We start from the raw sequence: 21,591 nt of genomic DNA, 5'->3' as shown, positions 1-21,591 counted from the left end.
TCCCCCCGCACATGGCAAGTACCTGAAGGATGGTAGGGGGAACGCCGCCCGCTGCTGACAAGGGAGCGAGGGGAAAGTGCCAACGGGTTAACCCCCGGCAGCCCATACGTGGGACCGCGCTGCCAGGGGCCCGTGCACTGCCATGTCAAAGTCACCGCTGGTCCTTGATAGCAGACGACCCATCGGACGTCCGGATCGCTCCATATCCGGAAGTCAAGAGAGAGGGGGTAAGACAAGGTTCTTTACTTACACCCCTCATCTGCCCTACCTCTTCCTCCAGAGAACTCTTCCTACCCACCAACCCCGTTTTTCTGCCCTATACACAACCATTCCTGTTCCTATTAACCCCATCACTCCTTCCCTTCCCTCTAGTCATGTCACCCGTCCACCCTATGGGTTTCATGGCTTTCTGTTTGCACTTGCACTATAGCACACATAAAGTTTACCTCTCTATCTGATGCACTGCATTGTATTTGGTGATATTGCAGTTTCTGTTCTGATGTTAATGCCAGAGGAGGTTTGGATCTCAATATTTATTGAGTCAACAGACCTTTGGTGACTTTTATTCACAGTTGATTGTGGATTTAAGGAACAAGTACTGGTAGCACAAATTGACTTGTTATTATTGAGTCATCGACAGTGGTGTAACTATAGGGGCATGTGACCTGGTGCCAAATTTGGACAGAGGTCCCCACCAACATGTTGGTCAGATCTATGAGGCCCTGTATTAATGTTCTTTATCCTGTAGTAATGTCCCCCGTCCTGTAATAATGGCCCCCATCCTGGTCTCTTTATTTAATAATGTCATATCCTGGCACCATCCTGTAATAATGTCCCATATTTTGGTCCTCATTTTTTAACAATGTTCCCCATCCTGGGCCTTTCATTTAATAATGTCCCCCATTCTGGCCCCTTCCTATAATTATGACTCCTGTTCTTGCATGCTTTTCAAACACAATTTTTTTTTCTTTCCTGTCCGATTTCCTCACGCTGAGCATCGCCCTCATCCTCCTCCATAGACAGCCCAGGGGGCGGGTGGAGCATAGCATCAATGTCATCAAATGCCAACAACATGCACGCTGACTTCGGGTGCTGGCCTATGATAGGCTGTCTGTCACTGAAGTTATTGTGGTACAGGAAGCTGGTGGTTCTCTGCACCGCAATACACTTAAGATGAATGTGCTCTAGAGAACACACGTTCAACTAAAAACAGGGCTGTCACTGGCGGGCCTGCTTCAAGCATAGGCCTGGTCATGATTGCCCTCTCTGCAACCATGATCATTATGCCCCTGATCACCCTATTATATGACCATGCTTGAAATCGGGAAGCTTTTTAGAAAGACCCATTTTTACACAAACGTTTTTAAATGTGGACTGCGCAACGAAGGGCTGGATGTCATATAACTGTTACATTAGGACTGAATAAAAAGCCTAAATTCAATGATTAAGGTGCTTATTCCAGGGGGTCTGTATCACAAGTTTGGCATAAACCACAGCTATTTTAAATGGGTTTAGTCAGCCAAGAAAAAAAATGAAAACAGCACAGTTTGGCTTAAAGAATAAAACAAGTCCAAATCTCACCTAGCCAAACCACTGCCATTTTTAATCCCTGCTAGTCTTTGTAATTTTCTGCTGTACCAATGTCATCCCTCCTGGAAATGTGAACACTGCTTCTAGGGCTGAAAAAAATGTCTTGACTGGACAACCTCTTTAAACTTTATAACTCAGGCATGCTCCAGACAAAACTGATACACTGGGTTATACATAGTCCATATCCTTTGGGAGATCATGCATGACTAGTAACTTAATGTTTTGTTCTTTGGATCCCTGAAGTCATAGTCCCCTCTTTGGCCATGTCCTGGGCATACCACAGTTTATCAATTTTGCTTGGAGCATTTCTTGGAAGTCTATTTTGTAGCTATGAGAAAAACCCGCACTAGGTGGCGACATGGGATGAAATGTCATCACAGAGCAAATCACACTCATTGTAGAAAAGAATTGCTCTTCATTCATCGGTAAACAGGTGAAATACAATGTTGGCAAGAAACAATAAGATGCTTTAGTACTTGTTCAATATCTTATGGAAACAAAATGAGGTTACACCACTGCACCAGCACCCATCTATGCTGCCGATGTTGCAGGTGTAATTTAAGGAAACAAATCTTGCCATATATCCTGATCCCTAGCCTCAATGCAACTTACCAATAGGTGTGAGGTCTTAAACATAAAACTTTCTGGAAGACACTTAAAGAACTTAAAGGCTTGTCTCATATTGGTTTTTCGGGAGCCCATTGCTCATCTGCATCCAAGAACTTAAAAGGGTTAGGTTACATCATATTGTTTGTTTCAGTCGTGCACTTCTTATTTATCTCCCAGTTACCTGCTTGCTGAGGACTTTTATCTCTTGAGTAATTGACCATTTAGCTCCGAAAAATGCTCAAACTGTACATTTTCCATTGCTGTTGTATGACATAGGTTTGTCTCTGCAGAATTGGGGAAACACAGTGACCAGATCCGTCAATTTGGCCAGCTTCAGAGTGCTGCGCAAATATTCTTTTTGAAAAACTTGTAAGTGCGCTGTACTCTTTGTTTTAGAGTCCAGCTGCTACTGATAGACCGCAGTGATGACCGGTAGCCTAGGCATCAATCAGTAAACAATAAATTAAAACTCCGATGACCTTGAGAAAAGTTAAGATTTTTTATAAGATGTATATTGCAAAGTTGCTTGTTTTGATAAGTACTTTACAATTTTTACCCTTTAAGAAATTAGAGAATAACCTTTAAATTTGCATACTTCAAAAAAAAGGAGGGAAAAGTGTACAGCCAAGAAATATTTTTTAAAGTTTTACTGCTTTACCTAAGGTTTAGGAAGTAAAATAAACACAAGAACTAGGAAGTGCGATATAAAATTAAGAGAAAGTAGCAATGGCAGAAATGACTATTTTGTGCCTAAAATATTCTTTAAATAAAGAATGGGAGACCAGATTTTCTTAGGACACATACATTAATAATAGAAAGAAAAAAAATTGTCCGTAGTCCCAACTGTACTGCACATTTCTTCTTGCTTTATTTCACATACATAAACATGGACAAGCTGTCCGACGACACAGGGTCCCGCCTAACATGTTTCAGGTTTCAATACCTTTAGGCCCCCTTCACACGTCAGTGTTTCTGGTACGTTTGTGCTTTTTTTTTATACGTACCAGAATCACTGACATACACAGACCCATTATAATCAATGGGTCTGCTCACACATCAGTGATTTTTCACTGAACGTGTCTCCGTGCAGCGTACACTCGTGTCCGTGATTCTGCACGGAGACAAGTCCGTTTTTTTCTAGCATCACTGATGACCCACGGACCACACTATGGTGTGATCCGTGTGTGATCCGTGTGTGATCCGTGAAATACGTACCAGAAAAACACTGAGATATAAAATAATAAACATTTTCCACTCACCTTGCCAGCGATGCTCTGTGCAGCCTTCGCTTTCTGCAGCTCTTTCCTGGCTCATGAATATTCATGAAAGCAGGAACTGCCGACCCGGAAGTAGCTGCAGAGAGCAGTGGGCGGACGTTGCAGAGCCGAAGAGTTCAGCACCATGGAGAGCAGGAACGAAGGCAGGTGAGTAATGTCCATATGCAATCACGGATCACAGATTGCACATGGACAACCCACGTGTGCCATGAATCACGGAACACGGAGGGACATGTGCGTGTTTTACACGTCAGTGAAGAACGTCAGTGTTTTTCAATGACGTGTGAAGGGGGCCTAAGTCATAGACATAGAAAAGCTCACAAAAACCCATTTAAAATAAAAAACACATACTCACCCAATAAAGCAATAATTACTAATTGTCCACACAGTTAACCCTTCATGATACATTGTATACAAAATGTCTAGGGCATATTCATTCAAATTTTAGAAATTTTTTTCCAAACCTCCACACTTTACCCTGACATATATTTAATAAAAGGCATATAATACATGAAACATTTATATATGAGGCACAGAATTCTCTATAGATAGTTCCAATATATATATATGGAGAAGGAGAAGAGGAGAGAGAAAAAAAATCTCTCTTTAATAGAAATACATAAGATCTGTCCTATAGTTTAAACCCTCCAGATATCGAGCATTTAAAGCTAATACCCAGTAGGCTTCACGATTATGTAATAATCTTTCCCACATTCCACCACGAAGGGGTCTCCTGATTTTTTCAATTCCCATTACTGTAAGTCCTTCCATACAACCTCCATGTTTTTTTTCTCAAATGGCGAGCTAAACCTGACAGTGATTTTCCTACAGAACAAACTCCTGGATCTGCTGCAGATAGATGTTCCGCAATCCGTTTTTTCAATGGTCTAGTTGTACATCCAACATAATATTTTCCACATATACATATCACCAGATATATAAAATACGTAGAATTACAGTTTATATATGATGTTATTTCAAATTTTTTCCAGTAATATTATTTTTAAATTAATTACTTTTTAGGATACAGTGCTGGTCAAAAGTATTGGCACCCCTGCAATTCTGTCAGAAAATACTCAGTTTCTTCTTGAAAATGATTGCAATCACAAATTCTTTGGTATTATTATCTTCATTTATTTTGCTTGCAATGAAAAAACACAAAAGAGAATGAAACAAAAATCAAATCATTGATCATTTCACACAAAACAACTGCTTACGGTAACCATCAATGAGTTTCTTACAATGCTCTGCTGGAATTTTAGACCCTTTTTCTTTGGCAAACTGCTCCAGGTCCCTGAGATTTGAAGGGTGCCTTCTCCAAACTGCCATTTTGAGATCTCTCCAAAGGTGTTCTATGGGATTAAGGTCTGGACTCATTGCTGGCCACTTTAGTAGTCTCCAGTGCTTTCTATCAAACCATTTTCTAGTGCTTTTTGAAGTGTGTTTTGAGTCACTGTCCTGCTGGAAGTCCCATGATCTCTGAGGGAGACCCAGCTTTCTCACACTGGGCCCTACATTATGCTGCAAAATTTGTTGGTAGTCTTCAGACTTCATAATGCCATGCACACGGTCAAGCAGTCCAGTGCCAGAGGCAGCAAAGCAACCCCAAAACATCAGGGAACCTCCACCATGTTTGACTGCAGGGACCGTGTACTTTTCTTTGAATGCCTCTTTTTTTTCCTGTAAACTCTATGTTGATGGCTTTTCCCAAAAAGCTCTACTTTTCTCTCATCTGACAAGAGAACATTCTTCCAAAACGTTTTAAGCTTTCTCTGGTAGGTTTTGGCAAACTCCAGTCTGGCTTTTTTATGTCTCGTGGTCAGAAGTGGGGTCTTCCTGGGTATCCCCTACCATACAGTCCCTTTTCATTCAGATGCCAATGGATAGTACGGGTTGACACTGTTGTACCCTCTGACTGAAGGGCAGCTTGAACTTGTTTGGATGTTAGTTGAGGTTCTTTATCCACCATCCGCACAATCTTGCGTTGAAATCTCTTGTCAATTTTTCTTTTCCTTCCACATCTAGGGAGGTTAGCCACAGTGGCATGGGCTTTAAACTTCTTGATGACACTGTGCACCGTAGACACAGGAACTTTCAGGTCTTTGGAGATGGACTGTAGCCTTGAGATTGCTCATACTTCCTCACAATTGGATTCTCAAGTCCTCAGACAGTTCTTTGGTCTTCTTTCTTTTCTCCATGCTCAATGTGGTACACACAAGGACACAGGACAGAGGTTGAGTCAACTTTAGTCCATGTCAACTGGCTGCAGTGTGATTTAGTTATTGCCAACACCTGTTAGGTGCCACAGGTAAGTTACAGGTGCTGTTAATTACACAAATTAGAGAAGCATCACATGATTTTTCAAACAGTGCCAATACTTTTGTCCACCCCCTTTTTTATGTTTGGTGTGAAATTATATCAAATTTGGCTTTTTGACAAATTGTTTTTTTTTTTTTTCATTGAAGACAAATTAAATGAAGATAATAATATCAAAGAATTTGTGATTGCAATCATTTTCAAGAAGAAACTGAGTATTATCTGAAAAAATTACAGGGGTGCCAATGCTTTTGGCCAGCACTGTATATCTGCAGATTCCACAACGTTTTCCACCACATTTTGTATTTACCCTATATTTCAACCAAGTAGGTTGATTATTGTTATTAATAAAAAGGCTAGAGGATAGAATGTTTCCTATACTTTTAGCTCTCCGGGCAATAGATCTTACTCCCTAATTCAAAATTTTATGTGAAATATTATCCTGGTGTAGAATGGGTAAATTATGATGCAATATCTTGATTATCTCCTGATAGTCCACACTATATGGTGTGGAAAAGGTGTGAGATAAATCTCCCTCCCTCCCAACGATACCTTCACTTCCTATATTTTCCTCAAGTAAGCTCTTACGATCTCGTTGTACCACTAATCTTTTAGCTCTATCTAATGTCCATTTTTTGTATCCTCTTTTCCCCAGTCAGTCTGTGATAATTTTACTCATGGCTGTACAGTTCCTGCGATCTCTAATTAATTCCCCTACAGGGATATTTTTTGTGAAATGATTTGGGTGGCAACTATCCGCTCTTAGGATTGAATTCCCAGCAGTCGGTTTACGATATAATATTGTTGTCACCCCATTTATTTTACTGTCCCTCCTCAAGATAACATCCAAAAAGGGGACAGACTGACCATACAGTTAGGTCCAGAAATATTTGGACAGTGACACAAGTTTTGTTATTTTAGCTGTTTACAAAAACATGTTCAGAAATACAATTATATATAATATGGGCTGAAAGTGCACACTCCCAGCTGCAATATGAGAGTTTTCACATCCAAATCGGAGAAAGGGTTTAGGAATCATAGCTCTGTAATGCATAGCCTCCTCTTTTTCAAGGGACCAAAAGTAATTGGACAAGGGACTCTAAGGGCTGCAATTAACTCTGAAGGCGTCTCCCTCGTTAACCTGTAATCAATGAAGTAGTTAAAAGGTCTGGGGTTGATTACAAGTGTGTGGTTTTGCATTCGGAAGCTGTTGCTGTTACCAGACAACATGCGGTCTAAGGAACTCTCAATTGAGGTGAAGCAAAACATCCTGAGGCTGAAAAAAAAGAAAAAATCCATCAGAGAGATAGCAGACATGCTTGGAGTAGCAAAATCAACAGTCGGGTACATTCTGAGAAAAAAGGAATTGACTGGTGAGCTTGGGAACTCAAAAAGGCCTGTTCGTCCACGGATGACAACAGTGGTGGATGATCGCCGCATACTTTCTTTGGTGAAGAAGAACCCGTTCACAACATCAACTGAAGTCTAGAACACTCTCAGTGAAGTAGGTGTATCTGTCTCTAAGTCAACAGTAAAGAGAAGACTCCATGAAAGTAAATACAAAGGGTTCACATCTAGATGCAAACCATTCATCAATTCCAAAAATAGACAGGCCAGAGTTAAATTTGCTGAAAAACACCTCATGAAGCCAGCTCAGTTCTGGAAAAGTATTCTATGGACAGATGAGACAAAGATCAACCTGTACCAGAATGATGGGAAGAAAAAAGTTTGGAGAAGAAAGGGAACGGCAAATGATCCAAGGCACACCACATCCTCTGTAAAACATGGTGGAGGCAACGTGATGACATGGGCATGCATGGCTTTCAATGGCACTGGGTCACTTGTGTTTATTGATGACATAACAGCAGACAAGAGTAGCCGGATGAATTCTGAAGTGTACCGGGATATACTTTCAGCCCAGATTCAGCCAAATGCCGCAAAGTTGATCGGACGGCGCTTCATAGTACAGATGGACAATGACCCCAAGCATACAGCCAAAGCTACCCAGGAGTTCATGAGTGCAAAAAAGTGGAACATTCTGCAATGGCCATGTCAATCACCAGATCTTAACCCAATTGAGCATGCATTTCACTTGCTCAAATCCAGACTTAAGACGGAAGGACCCACAAACAAGCAAGACCTGAAGGCTGCGGCTGTAAAGGCCTGGCAAAGCATTAAGAAGGAGGGAACACAGCGTTTGGTGATGTCCATGGGTTCCAGACTTAAGGCAGTGATTGCCTCCAAAGGATTTGCAACAAAATATTGAAAATAAAAATATTTTATTTGGGTTTGGTTTATTTGTCCAATTACTTTAGATCTAAAATGTGGAGTGTTGGTAAAGAAATGTGTACAATTCCTACAATTTCTATCAGATATTTTTGTTCAAACCTTCAAATTAAACGTTACAATCTGCACTTGAATTCTGTTGTAGAGGTTTCATTTCAAATCCAATGTGATGGCATGCAGAGCCCAACTCGCGAAAATTGTGTCACTGTCCAAATATTTCTGGACCTAACTGTAGTTACCAATAGAAAATTTTAAACTCGATCATTAGTATTTAAAAAATCCACAAAGGGATTTAGTTCTGGCATGGGAGACTTACCTGGCGAGCCACTCCAAATTAGAACCAGATCGTCCAGATATCTCCCATTCCAGATAATTCTTTGCACAAAGGGTTTATCAATGGAATATAAAAAATCTTGCTCCCAAGCATACATATAAAGATTTGCGATAGATGGAGAGGACTTAGCCCCCATAGGGCATCCGCAAATTTGTAAAAAATATTCATTGTCAAATTTAAAAAAAAAAATTTCTAGCAGAAAACTGACAGCCATGACAATAAATTCATTTTCAATAGTACCATAGATGTTATTATGTTCGAGGATATTCTTTAACACAGACAAAGTTTTTTTCTGGGGGATACAAGAATATAATGCAGTGACATCATGGGTCACAAAAAAATAGTTTTTAACCCATTTTATATCAGACAAACCAGATAACCAGATGTTTAGTATCTTTTATGTGTCCCAACATACTCCCAATTAAGGGCTGGAGTCTCCCATTCATCCACTCCAATAGTCTCTCATTCAAGGACCAATTCCAGAGACAATTAATTGAAGTGGTGGAGGGAAGACCCCCTTATGTGTTTTGGGTAACGCATGGAAAATTGGACATATGGAATCCTTATTTAATAAAAAATCAATAGTTTTTTTATCCAAAATCCCCATGGATAAACCCTCCAAGAGTAGTTTTTCCAATAAAACATAAAATTCACTTGTCGGATAATTTTTAAGTTTTTATAAGTAAGTGTATCCTCATGCATTTTGGTAATTTCCATCTTATAAAGTTGTGAATCCAATACCACTACTGAACCTCCTTTGTCAGAAGGGCGGATCACTATATATGGATTTTTACTCAGATCTTTTAATGCTGTATGATGTGCCACATTTAAATTATCCCTATATCTCACATCCTTATCAAACAATTCCCTCATGCCACGTTCCACACATGACTGGAAGGAATCCATAGAGGGATCTCTTGATTTCAAGGGATAATAGTATGGATTGGGAATAGATTTTTTGCAACATCGCCACACAATTTTAACAAAGGTTCTCCACTCATCTCCATCAAATTTTTAATGTCTAGTTGTTCACAAAATACCTGTGATATAGATGTAGATGTATAAAATCGGGTAGAGGAATTAGTGGGATTAGGGATAGACATAATATCAACCTCATTTGGTGAAATCACATTAAATGTAGTAACCTCCTTCTCCTGATAAAAATGTTTTTTTCACAATAAGAAGGCGCAAACATTTATTAACATCTTTTATTGTTTGAAAAAGGTCCCCCTGAGAAGTGGGGACAAAATTCAAACCCTTTTTCAGAAGGGCCAGCTGTGACATAATGCAAGCAGATATATTCAAAACTGTATAGTCCCTTTCCTCATTAAATTTACAATTTTTTCCAGTTTTTTTCACTCCCCTCTCCCCTTTCTATCTCCATCTGTCGGAGTGGGTTGGATATCGGTGATACCATACATTTTCTACCTTTTGCCCTCTTCCTCCGTTTTTTGATGATCGACCTTCTCTATTGCCTGGGGGAGGTGGAACAGGTGAAAAATCTGGTACAGATAAATCAGACAAACCTGTGATATTAGAATTAAAACTCACTCGTCGTTCCCCTGATATTTCTGGTCCACTTTTCAAAATAGATTTTGGATTTGGAGTAGAGCTCCGTTTCCAGTTATACACCATATTACTTTTGTAATCATTACAATCACGTTCAAACTTAAGGCCCCGTCATACACAGAGATAAATCTTTGGCAGATCTGTGGTTGCAGTGAAATCATGGAGATATTGTTTCATTTGTACACAGCCACAAACCTGGCACTGATTGTCCACAATTTCACTGCAACCACAGATCTGCCGTAGATTTATCTCTGTGTGTGACAGGGCCTTTACTCCTCTTAATTTGAGTGATCTTATCCTCTAATTTTTCAATATTTCTTTTCAACTTATCATTAAGAGTAACAAAATCTGAATGTGACCTATGTTGGTCTAATGATTTACGGTAATCGTCCATTTTTTCTTCCAAAGTCTTGATCTTACATGTTTCTTCCTTAATAATAAGTTGTATCAATTTCATAGAACAGTCCGTAAGTATTTCATTCCATTTGATAATAAAATCCTCCCCAAAAGAGATAGTACAGATTTTTTTCAGACGTAATCCTCGCGACACCATATTATGTTCCACATATTTTTCCAGTGTGGTTAAATCCCACCAACCTCGAGAATGTTGAGTCATAGTTTTTTCCAAATCCTTGAAAAGATTCCCCATATCCAAGGGGATCTCCGAGGTACTCAAGTCCTTAGAGAAAATCTGTGCCGCCTTCTGTAATCTTTGTTCCTTCAAGGAAAATATATATTCAGGTTATGTATCAATTTTTAGCAATTCAATCCCTAATGAGCTTGTCCACCCAGGGAATAATCAATGATCGTCAGGTGAGCTCACGGATAAGCTTGGAATACGGGTGAGCAAGGATTTTTTTCTATTTTCCTATTTACTGCATTATCTTGGCATATGGGTGAGTAAGGATTTTTTTTCTATTTTCCTATTTACTACATTATCTTGGTTTTTGAGTGAGCAAAGATTTTTTTTTCTATTTTCCTATTCAATACGTTAATAATACTTTCTTTAAATTACTTGCCAGCCCCTATTATACTACGTATACTTCCAGCATGTCCATAGTGTTTTCGGATGACTGTGAATTTCCTTTCTATGATGTTTTCTGATCCACTTATGTTTTTATATAAATACAATGTTTGTGCACTAGTTGTATTTATTAGTAAAACATGATAGCTTTATATGCAAATTTTTGCTGTTTTCATGTGCAATACTTTTTTTTACTATTTTTTTTCCTTATATATATATTTTGCAATGCAATGACCACAAAATATGTTGAAGGTAACATTAAATTTTAATATAAGGCAACGCAGGTCAAGACTAGCCCAGCAAAATCACAGCAAGGTATATCCTCGATAACTTCCATCCCATTAGTCATAAGTGACATTTTGTGCATTAATGGCAACCAAACAATGAAGCGGCTTTAAAACTTTTACAATTATATTGCTAGAAATACACTCATTATATTCTTCTACACATAACTTTAAAAAATGACATTCTCAGCATTGAAAACAAAGCAATCCATAATATTATCCACATGAGAAATCTTGGTGTCTATTTTTATATTTTTTATAGTTATTATAAATACTAAAATTAATTTATTTCTAACCTTGTTATCTAATATGCAGTCATGTAATTAGCTGCAATGTATGCAAGTGTGAAAGGACAGCTAAAATTTTACATTAAAAGGTTGTCCTAATTTTCTGTCTTCCTTTAGTCCTAGTCTGCCTTCTAACTGCCTGGCTTGCCAGGGGACAGTGTTACTGAAAACTGACAGATCTGTCCAGCGGAATGGTGACGCCATTGCTTGTAACTGTATGTTCTCCAATGCTAGCTGTGGTAGCTGTCGGGTTTCCACCAGGGGGCGCAGGAGCAGAATAGAGATAGAACTCCAAAGAGCAGTTAGGCTAAAACCGACAAGGGGGAACACGCACCAGTGAAAGGGTAGTCAGGAAGCCTAAGGGGCTACGACATCACAAGCCGATGCTTGCGATGCCGAGCGCGATAGTCCCCGCCCCCGTCGCAGCTGCGATATCATGGTGATAGCTGCCATAGCGAACATTATCGCTACGGCAGCTTCACATGCACTCACCTGCCCTGCGACGTCACTCTGGCCGGCGAATCGCCTCCTTATTAAGGGGGCGGGTCGTGCGGCATCATAGCGACGTCACACGGCAGGTGGCCAATAGAAGCAAAGGGGCGGAGCTGAGCGGGACGTAAACATCCCGCCCACCTCCGTCCTTCCGCATAGCCGGTGTGAGCCGCAGGGCGCAGGTAAGATGATGTTCCTTGCTCCTGCGGCTTCACACACAGCGATGTGTGCTGCCACAGGAATGAGGAACAACATCGTAACATCGGTCCTTCCAAAATTATGGAAATGACCGACGCTACACCGATCATACGATTTGGACGTTTTTGCGCTCCTTAATCGTATCAAAAAGGATTTACACACTACGATATCGACTGCGACGCCGGATGTGCGTCACTTTCGATTTGACCCCACCGACATCGCTGCTGCGATGTCGTAGGGTGCAAAGTGCCCCTAAGTCTTAACCAGGAAATCACGTCTGAACAAGGGAGGGAGCAAGCCGTAAACAGGTGAAAGCATGAGGGTCAGGAGCCAAGAGGTCATATCAGAAGCCAAACAGGGGAAGCAGAGCCGTGGTCAGGAAATGTTACTGTGGTCAGAGGTCGGGAGAGCAAGTAAGTACAAAAGAGGGTGAGATGACCGAGACACAGAATGGGACCGTGGTCTGGGAGACAGGTTACACAAACAGTACAAGGGAAACGGAGGTCAGGGAGAGGTAAGCTGGGTGGCGGGACAGATCAGGGCTAACTCACAAGAACCAGTTGTGCACGCTGCATAGCAGGAACTATTATTGGCGGCATTCCGGAGGTCTCCAGACCATAATAAAACGGCATGAGTCCCGGAACAAGGCACAATAGGACAAACCTTCCTACCAGACTTAAAACCGTCAGAGTCAAGCTATAGTCATGACAGTAGCTTTGTCTTTGCAGCATCAGAGGAGCACAGCGATTCAGTTAGCTTCAGAGCAGAGTTTCAAAGCTGTGTAGGAAACCGCTTACAAGCGTGCTCTCCTTGGCTCACTAACCCAGGCAACAAACAGTAAACTATAATACTAAAAATATTTCCGTTCTTCAGAAAGAAGAGGAGTTTTATTAAGAGGTTATTTGCAGAGCTGTATATTTTTATTAGCACATTGCAATTTTAACCATTTAAGAAGTTGAGAGGACTCCTTTTAATGTATATATTTAAATCAATATGGAAGTTAGGTGTAAACAATCCTTAAAATTAGCATAATGACAAAATAATTTTTCCATTGAGAGAGATTGTTGTCAGCAAACCTAAATTTTAATGGTAGCTGTTTTATGAAGTTGCATATCATCTCTTCCCTCTGTATTAGTCTGTCTATTGTAACTTGTATATGTATTCTGTATGTAACCCCTTCTCATGTACAGCAGCATGGAATCAAGGGTGCACTATAAATAAATAATGATAATAATCCCACCCCCATAATGTGTAGAATTTTGAGATTCCTTGTAATCCAAAACTGATGCAGGGATTTTTCGTGGCTGGCACCACGCATAAAGCAAAAATGAATTGGTAGAATCCAGCACCAAATAATATAAAAATGATATCCTCTTTGTTTAAGTATTATTATAATATATCTAAGTATGCAATAAAAACCTCACAGTACCTCCATAAGGAACCCGGCATACAAACATCACATGTTTCGGACAAAGGCTTCCTTTCTCATAGGTGAAATAGCTATTTTATTGGTTGGACAGATTAAATCTGGGTAAACTCACGAGAACCCAAATTATATCTGTCTTTTAGCTTATGTGTAAATGTTGTATTCATACACTTAAAATTGCTGTAGGGAGCCTTTAAAATCGTCAAGGTCCAGGCTCAAATGTATCCTCCTTAATTTAAGCTTCAATGGGGAAAAAAGCACCACAATGTAAGCAAACTTTGTATTTAAGCTCATTGAAAACAATGATCTAGTGTAGAGGTAATATTTATTAACCTTGTATAGTGCCATATGGTGTTTGAAGTGTAAGTCCATATACTAAAGGCCCCGTTACACACAGCGACATCGCTAGCGTTCTCGTTAGCGATGTGACATGCCCAGATCGTTGCAACGATTTGCCGAGATCGCACATAGGTCGTTTTGTAGCGGTCACACGTACACATCTCACAAACTATGCTACATCGTTCAGCGATATATTATTTGACCAAGGCGGTCGTGTGGATGTTGTTCGTCGTTGTCAGGGTGTCAAACGTAGCAATATGTCTGCTGCGTTCCAAACGACGAACAATATTTTGAAACTGAACAACGTGTCAACGATTTTCACCCTATTTACGATCGTTTGGAGTCGCACGTAGGTGTCACATGCAATGACATCGCTAATGATGACGGAAGTGCGTCACGAAAACCGTGACCCCGACGACATATCGTCAGATAAATCGTAGTGTGTAACGGGGCCTTAAGCTGAACACTATGACAGTAACATGGCAGTACAGTTGAGAGAATTCTTTTTTCTCAGATCTCTAGAATTTTAAATCTAAATTGTAACATAAGAAGGAGCTAAATTGTAAGCTGTCAGAGGGGGAAGGAGACTAATAATGTCCAGAGGCCACCTCCCAGCAGCACAGGTTAGCAGCAACCCAAGGCAGACACATAAAAGGAAAATATGATGAAAAAGGCATTTTTAAGTAGTTGAACAACTGCACATTACCTAAGTGGATATCAAAAAAACATTCAGGACTCTTCAGTAAAAATCATATATAGACATAGAACAATTATTCTATGGTGGCTGTGGTTCTTCCTATAAAACAATGTCCTCTGCCAGCAACTCATAGTGCTGACATAAAAAAACAAGCAGTGGTTGTGGGCTATGAAGACATGGAGTTGTACTGGCTTACTGGGATATCATAGCATCACTGAAAAGTGGCACCAGGGTCAGAACCATATCACTGGCAGTTGACAGCAAGCTAAAAACAGATCACTATCCCCGGACCCCTGGGTCAGGATTATGTGACAGGCACATGTCATTGTAGAAGGCAAGTAGAATATGACTGACACTTGTTATCTTTGCTTTTAATAGTTAATATTAATATATTCTCAGCATTTTACAGCAACTTTGGTATACATTTTATATTATATTATTATGTCTTAAAATCCATTTTGCTATGCTTAATTATTGTGCTTGAAATAACAGTTTTTGATGTTTAAGATTTGTACTATTTGTCCCATGAACAAAGTGCATAGTTATAACATTACCTCAGCACATGAGCGGTTTTCTTAAAGACATCCAATTGTGGAATTTATTTTTATTCCAAGTTCTATTGATTAAAATAAACGTTGCTAGTGGATCAACTCCTGTAATGGGACTGTCGCGGGCGGAGGAGGGGACGCTGCGCTCACCCACTGCTCGGGTCCGGCTGCTGCTGCTGCTCGGTGGTGGCTCGAGCGGTGGGCTGGATCCCGGGGATCCCGCGGCGCAGCTGCCTTTGCTGCCGCTTCCGGTGCGGAGCACTTTCTGCTTGCTCCGGTTCAGGCGGTGTGGGGGATGGGCCCAGCCGGAGTCCCCCAGTGCCGGCTACGACCGGTACCTTCAGTAATGAGGGACCCCGCTGTGACATGGCCTGCTCTGCCTCCTGGCAGCTGCATCCCCGCCGTGCCTCAGCCGAGGCCGGGTGCCTGGGAGCGGTCAGCGGGACTTGCGGTGGTGGCGTCTGAGCGAGGGTCGCCTCCGTTGTGGCCGGGCGGGCTGCCAGGGCCGTCGTCCTCTCCGGCGTGGCTAGCATGGAAGCCGGGACGGGTGCCAGGGCGGTGGTAAAGGTAGGGCCTGGGGGCCGCAGGTCTGGGCCCTCTCCCATAGACGCTGCGAGCCCCGCTACCGGTGGCAGGGGTAACGCGTCGGTCGGAGCGTTGGCCGCGGGCATGGGCAGTGAGGGAGGTAGTGTGGTGGACGGCAGCAGGCCGGGCCCCTCAGCCGTATCGACCGATCCCTCGGGGACATAGGGGCGTTGGTCGCTTACCCGCTCCTCTGAGACTACCTCCACTTCGGATGCCCAAACGGTTGCGGCCAGGCCCTTCATCTCCGACGTCCACTTCGCCAGCATGAAGTGGACTTGGGCCGGGAGCTCCTGGCACATCTTGCTTCTGGATCAAGGAACGTGTTTCAGCAGAGTCCTGGCGTCCCTGCATGCTGCAGCGCTAGTTACATGCGGCGGCGACCACCGCGGCTGCGACCGCCGCTCCTCCAGCGGCTCTGTCGGGTGCAGACATCTTGTTTTCGTCCCCCTTAGTCTTTTTCCGGCTCCTCCTCTACAGGGGCGGGGTTTTGATTTTCGCGCCTCCACTGCTCGGGAAGACGCTCGAGCGGGGACTTTTTGTGCCCAAAATGGCGGCTTCTCCAAATTTTCAGCCGGACACCTCCGGCGGTCACAAGGCGCACCTCTACCAGACGGCAGAGCAGTAAGATCCCGTTCGTGACGCCAAGTTGTCGCGGGCGGAGGTGGGGACGCTGCGCTCACCCACTGCTCAGTTCCGGCTGCTGCTGCTGCTCGGTGGTGGCTCGAGCGGTGGGCTGGATCCTGGGGACTCAAGCGGCATTCCTCGCCCGTGAGTGAAAGGGGGTTGTTTGGGTTTAGGGATATTGTCCGTGACGCCACCCACGGTTGTGGTGAGATTGGTGACACTACCGCTGCTCTGGACGGGGATCCTGGGAGCGATGACGGGGAGCAGCTTGGATGTTGGTTCTCCCCTCCGTGGGTAGGGGGTTGGTTGTCCCGGGGCCCGGTGAGGGGGTAGGGATGCATGGCAGGCAGGTTACGGGGCCTGGTGAGGTGCAGGGTCGCGGGGGCAGTGCCGTGCCGCATGGCACGGTGATACTCACTCAGCCAATGACGAATGCAAAGTCTCCGGTTAACCCCTTCACCCCGGCCACTAAAACACCCTAATGACCAGGCCATTTTTTGCAATTCTGACCAGTGTCACTTTGACAGGTTATAACTCTGGAACGCTTCAACGGATCCTGGCGATTCTGAGATTGTTTTTTTGTGACATATTGTACTTCATGTCAGTTGTAAATTTCGGCCGATACTTTTTGCGTTTATTTGTGAAAATTTAGGAAATTGTGCGAAAATGTTGACAATTTCGCAATTTTCAAACTTTGAAAATTTATGCCCATAAATCTGAGAGATATCTCACACAAAATAGTTACGAAATAACATTTCCCACTTGTCTACTTTACATCAGCGCAATTTTCGAAAGAAATTTTTTTTTCGTTAGGAAGTTAGAAGGGGTCAAAGTTCATCAGCAATTTCTAATTTTTCCAACAAAATTTACAAAATAATTTTTTTAGGGACCACATCACATTTGAAGTGACTTTGAGAGGCCGAGGTGACAGAAAATACCAAAAAGTGACCCAATTCTAAAAACTGCACCCCTTACACTGCTCAAAACCACATCCAAGAAGTTTATTAACCCTTTAGGTGCTTCACAGGAACCAAAGCAATGTGGAAGGAAAAAATGAAAATTTTACTTTTTAACACAAAAATGTTACTTTAGCCATAAAATTTTCATTTTTACAAGGGAGAAAAGAGAAAGTGCACCCTACAATTTATTGTGCATTTTCTCCTGAGTACGCTGATACCCCATATGGGGTAAAAATCAATTGTTTGGGTGCACGGCAGAGGTCGAAAGGGAAGGAGCGCCATTTGAATTTTTGAACGCACAATTAGCTGCACTCATTAGCGGACGCCATGTCGGGTTTGAAGACCCCCTGAGGTGCCTAAACAATGGAGCTCCCCCACAAGTGATGCCATTTTGGAAACTAGAGCCCTCAAATAATTTTTCTAGATGTTTGGTGAGCACTTTGAACACCTGGGGGCTTCACAGAAGTTTATAACGTTGAGCCGTGAAAAGAAAAAAAAAATATTTTACCACAAAACGGTTGCTTCAACTAGGTAGCTTTTTTTTTTCACAAGGCTATCGGGAAAAAATGCAACATAAAATGTATTGTCCATTTTCTCCTGAGTACGCAGATACCTCATATGTGGTGGAAATCAAATGTTTGGGCACACGGCAGAGCTCGAAAGGGAAGGAGCGCCATTTGAATTTTTGAACGCAAAATTAGCTGCACTCATTAGCGGACGCCATGTCGGGTTTGAAGACCCCCTGAGGTGCCTAAACAATGGAGCTCCCCCACAAATGACCCCATTTTGGAAACTAGAGCCCTCAAATAATTTTTCTAGATGTTTGGTGAGCACTTTGAACACCTGGGGGCATCACGAAAGTTTATAAAGTTGAGCTGTGAAAAGAATTTTTTTTTTTTTTACCACAAAACTGTTGCTTCAACTAAGTAGCTTTTTTTTCCACAAGGGTATCAGGAAAAAATACACCATGAAATTTATAGTGCATTTTTTCCTGAGTACGACGATACCTCATATGTGGTGGAAAGTAATTGTTTGGGCGCATGGCGGGGCTCAGAAGAGAAGGAGCACCATTTGACAGCAAAATTTGTTTGAATCATTAGCGGATACCATGTCACGTTTGGAGACCCCCTGAGGTGCCTAAACAGTGGAGCTCCCCCACAAGTGACCCCATTTTGGAAACTAGACCCCTCAAGGAGTTTATCTAGATGTTTGGTGAGCCCCAAGGGGCTCCACAGAGGTCGATAATGTTGAGCCATGAATACAATTTTCTTTTGTTTTACCACAGAACTGTTACTTGAACCGAGTAGCTTTTTTTTCACAAGGGTATCAGGAAAAAATGCACCATAAAACGTATTGTGCAATTTCTCCTGAGTACGCAGATACCTCACATGTGGTGGAAAGTAATTGTTGGGCGCATGGCGTGGCTCAGAAGAGAAGGGCACCATTTGACAGCAAAATTGGTTGGAATCATTAGCGGACGCCATGTCACGTTTTTAGACCCCCCCTATGGTGCCTAAACAGTGGAGCTCCCCCACAAATTACCCCATTTTGGAACTAGACCCCTCAAGAAATTTATCTAGATGTTTAGTGAGCCCCTTGTACCCCCAGGGGCTCCACTGAAAGTTGATAACGTTGAACCGTGAAAATTATTTATTTTTTTTTTAATTTTTGCAGCAACAAGGTAGCTTTTTTTCTTCTTTTTACAATGGTATCAGGAAAAAATGCACCATAAAACGTATTGTGCAATTTTTCCCGAGTACGCAGATACCTCATATGTGGTGGAAATCAATTGTTTGGGCGCATGGCGGGGCTCAGAAGACAAGGAACGCCATTTGGCTTTTCAAACGCACAGACGCAGTGCATCGGCCGCTGCAGGAGGCACGGTCGGATGAGATACAAAAAGCGCTGGGATACGGTAAAAAAACAAAAGTCACGCCAAAAATTGAGCAGGGATGCTGATCCGCGCTCAGCGGGACACACGGACAGATGCGATATTTTTTTTTCCGTATCCCCGACGCTTTTTGTATCGCATCAGTCCGTGCGTCCCGCCGAGCGCTGATCAGGGATGCACATAACGGATCGGCATCCCTGCTCAATTTTTGGCGTGACAAAAAGCTTCGGGGATACGGAAAAAAAAGTCACGACAAAAATTGAGCAGGGATGCCGATCCGTTATGTGCATCCCTGATCAGCGCTTGGCGGGACGCACGGACTGATGCAATACTTTTTTTTACGTATCCACGACGCTTTTTGTATCGCATCAGTCCGTGTGTCCCGCCGAGCGCTGATCAGGGATGCACATAACGGATCGGCATCCCTGCTAAATTTTTGGCGTGACTTTTTTTCCGTATCCCCGATGCTTTTTGTCACGCCAAAAATTGAGCAGGGATGCCGATCCGTTATGTGCATCCCTGATCAGCGCTCGGCGGGACGCACGGACAGATGCGATACAAAAAGCGTCGGGGATAAGGGAAAAAAAAAGTCCCGCCGAAAACTGACCACGGATGCAGATACGTTATCTGCATCCCTGATCAGCGCTTGGCGGGACGCACGAGGTGTAAAAATGGACAGGGGATAGAGGAAAAAAAGAAAAAAAAAAGTTATACTCACAGTACCCAGAGGAGTAGCAGGAGGAACAGAAGGCAAGCGAGATAGACAGCTGTACAGGAGCCGCAGGCAGGAAGTTGGACAGCTCAGCAGAAGACCCAGGAAGAAGGACCCAGCGATGGAGGCAGATGTGATTGGCCGTTGAAGACAGGTAAGAGGACGTCGGGGGGACAGCAGAGGGGGGGTGGACAGCAGAGGGGGAGAGCAGAGGGGGAGGGGGAGAGCAGATTGGGAGGGAGATACCGGAGGAGCTGCAGAATAGAGATCACGGGGGAGGCCGGCAGATTGGGATGCCGGGGGGCAGATCGGGATGTCGGGGGGCAGATCGGGATGTCGGGGGGGGCGCAGATCGCAGGAGGGCATGGGCAGGGGCCATTACGGGAGCGCGCAGGAGCAATAACAAGAGCGCGCAGGGGCTGCAAGGAGAGAAGAGGAGGAGGGAGATACCGGAGGAGCTGCAGAATAGAGATGGCGGGGGGCAGATCGGGATGTCGGGGGGGGCAGATCGGGATGTCGGGGGGGAAGATCGGGATGTCGGGGGGGGCAGATCACAGGGGGGCACGAGCAGGGGCCATTACGGAAGCGCGCAGGGGCTGCAAAGTGAGCACAATACTCACCGCTCCTGCTCCTGCTCCGTGACAGCAGCGGCAGCAGCAGCGGTGGCGTGGTACCACTAGTACCAGCCAGTGATGAACGCTGCAGACATGTTGGGGGAGGGTCCCCAGACCAGCACAGACCTGGGGAGGGCGGCCACCGGCAGATCAGACCGCCCCACTGTACACTGATTGGAGCGATTGCGCGTCATAGCACGATCGCTCCATTCAGTGCTGCAGGGGCTGGGGGCGGCATGTTTGAGATCCACCTATGATCTGCTGTACCTGCTACAGCACATCATAGCCGGATCTCACAGTATCGCACTATTTCCGGCATTATTTTTACCGAAATCAGTGTGAAAGATGTGGTTGGCGGTTCAGATTTGAACAGCCAATCACATCGATCGTCGATGGGGGGTGGCGATGCCACCCCCCCTGGGGTGAAGCAAAGATCCCCTGCTGTAAGAAACAGCAGGGGACATCATTTGAAAGCCGTTGCTTTGGCCACGGCAATCAAATGAACTTTAGGCCGTAAAATTACGTCCCTGGTCGTTAAGTCACGTTAAAATAGGACGTAATTTTACTGCCCGCGGTCGTGAAGGGGTTAAACAAACGGCTGGATGGATGGGTCCCACAGACGGCTGCGGTGTTTCTCCTCCCGGCAGGTTGATGGTGACTGCCTTACCCTGCACCTGTGTTGTGTTATGGTTCCAATGGCTTCCCACCGGTAACCCGCTCCCCAGCTTGGATAGAGGCTGAGGGAGCCCCTTTTGCCCGCAGGCTCTGGCTTTGAGAACTGTAGCCTTGGCGGTGACTGTGTTTCCCTCTATGGTTTGAACGGTTGCCTTCAATCGGGTCTTGGCTGCTGGGAAACCCCGGAGGTTCCCTTCGCTAACGGATTTGACAAATTCAATGGCGACTCCTAGCCTTGTTGGGGTCCGTAAGCCC

At 43.6% G+C, this 21,591-nt stretch overlaps 1 protein-coding gene across 2 annotated transcripts in view; it reads left to right on the top strand.

The window, feature by feature from the left end:
- Positions 1 to 21,591, top strand: part of PAX5 (paired box 5) — a 385,612-nt gene that overhangs the window by 314,395 nt on the left and 49,626 nt on the right. The gene's annotated exons all lie outside the window — the stretch shown is intronic.

The sequence above is a fragment of the Anomaloglossus baeobatrachus genome, chromosome 1 (assembly GCF_048569485.1).
Source record: "Anomaloglossus baeobatrachus isolate aAnoBae1 chromosome 1, aAnoBae1.hap1, whole genome shotgun sequence".
Classification (NCBI taxonomy): domain Eukaryota; kingdom Metazoa; phylum Chordata; class Amphibia; order Anura; family Aromobatidae; genus Anomaloglossus; species Anomaloglossus baeobatrachus.
Note: the sequence above shows the minus strand (reverse complement) of the source record. Positions and strands in the feature narration are given on the sequence as shown.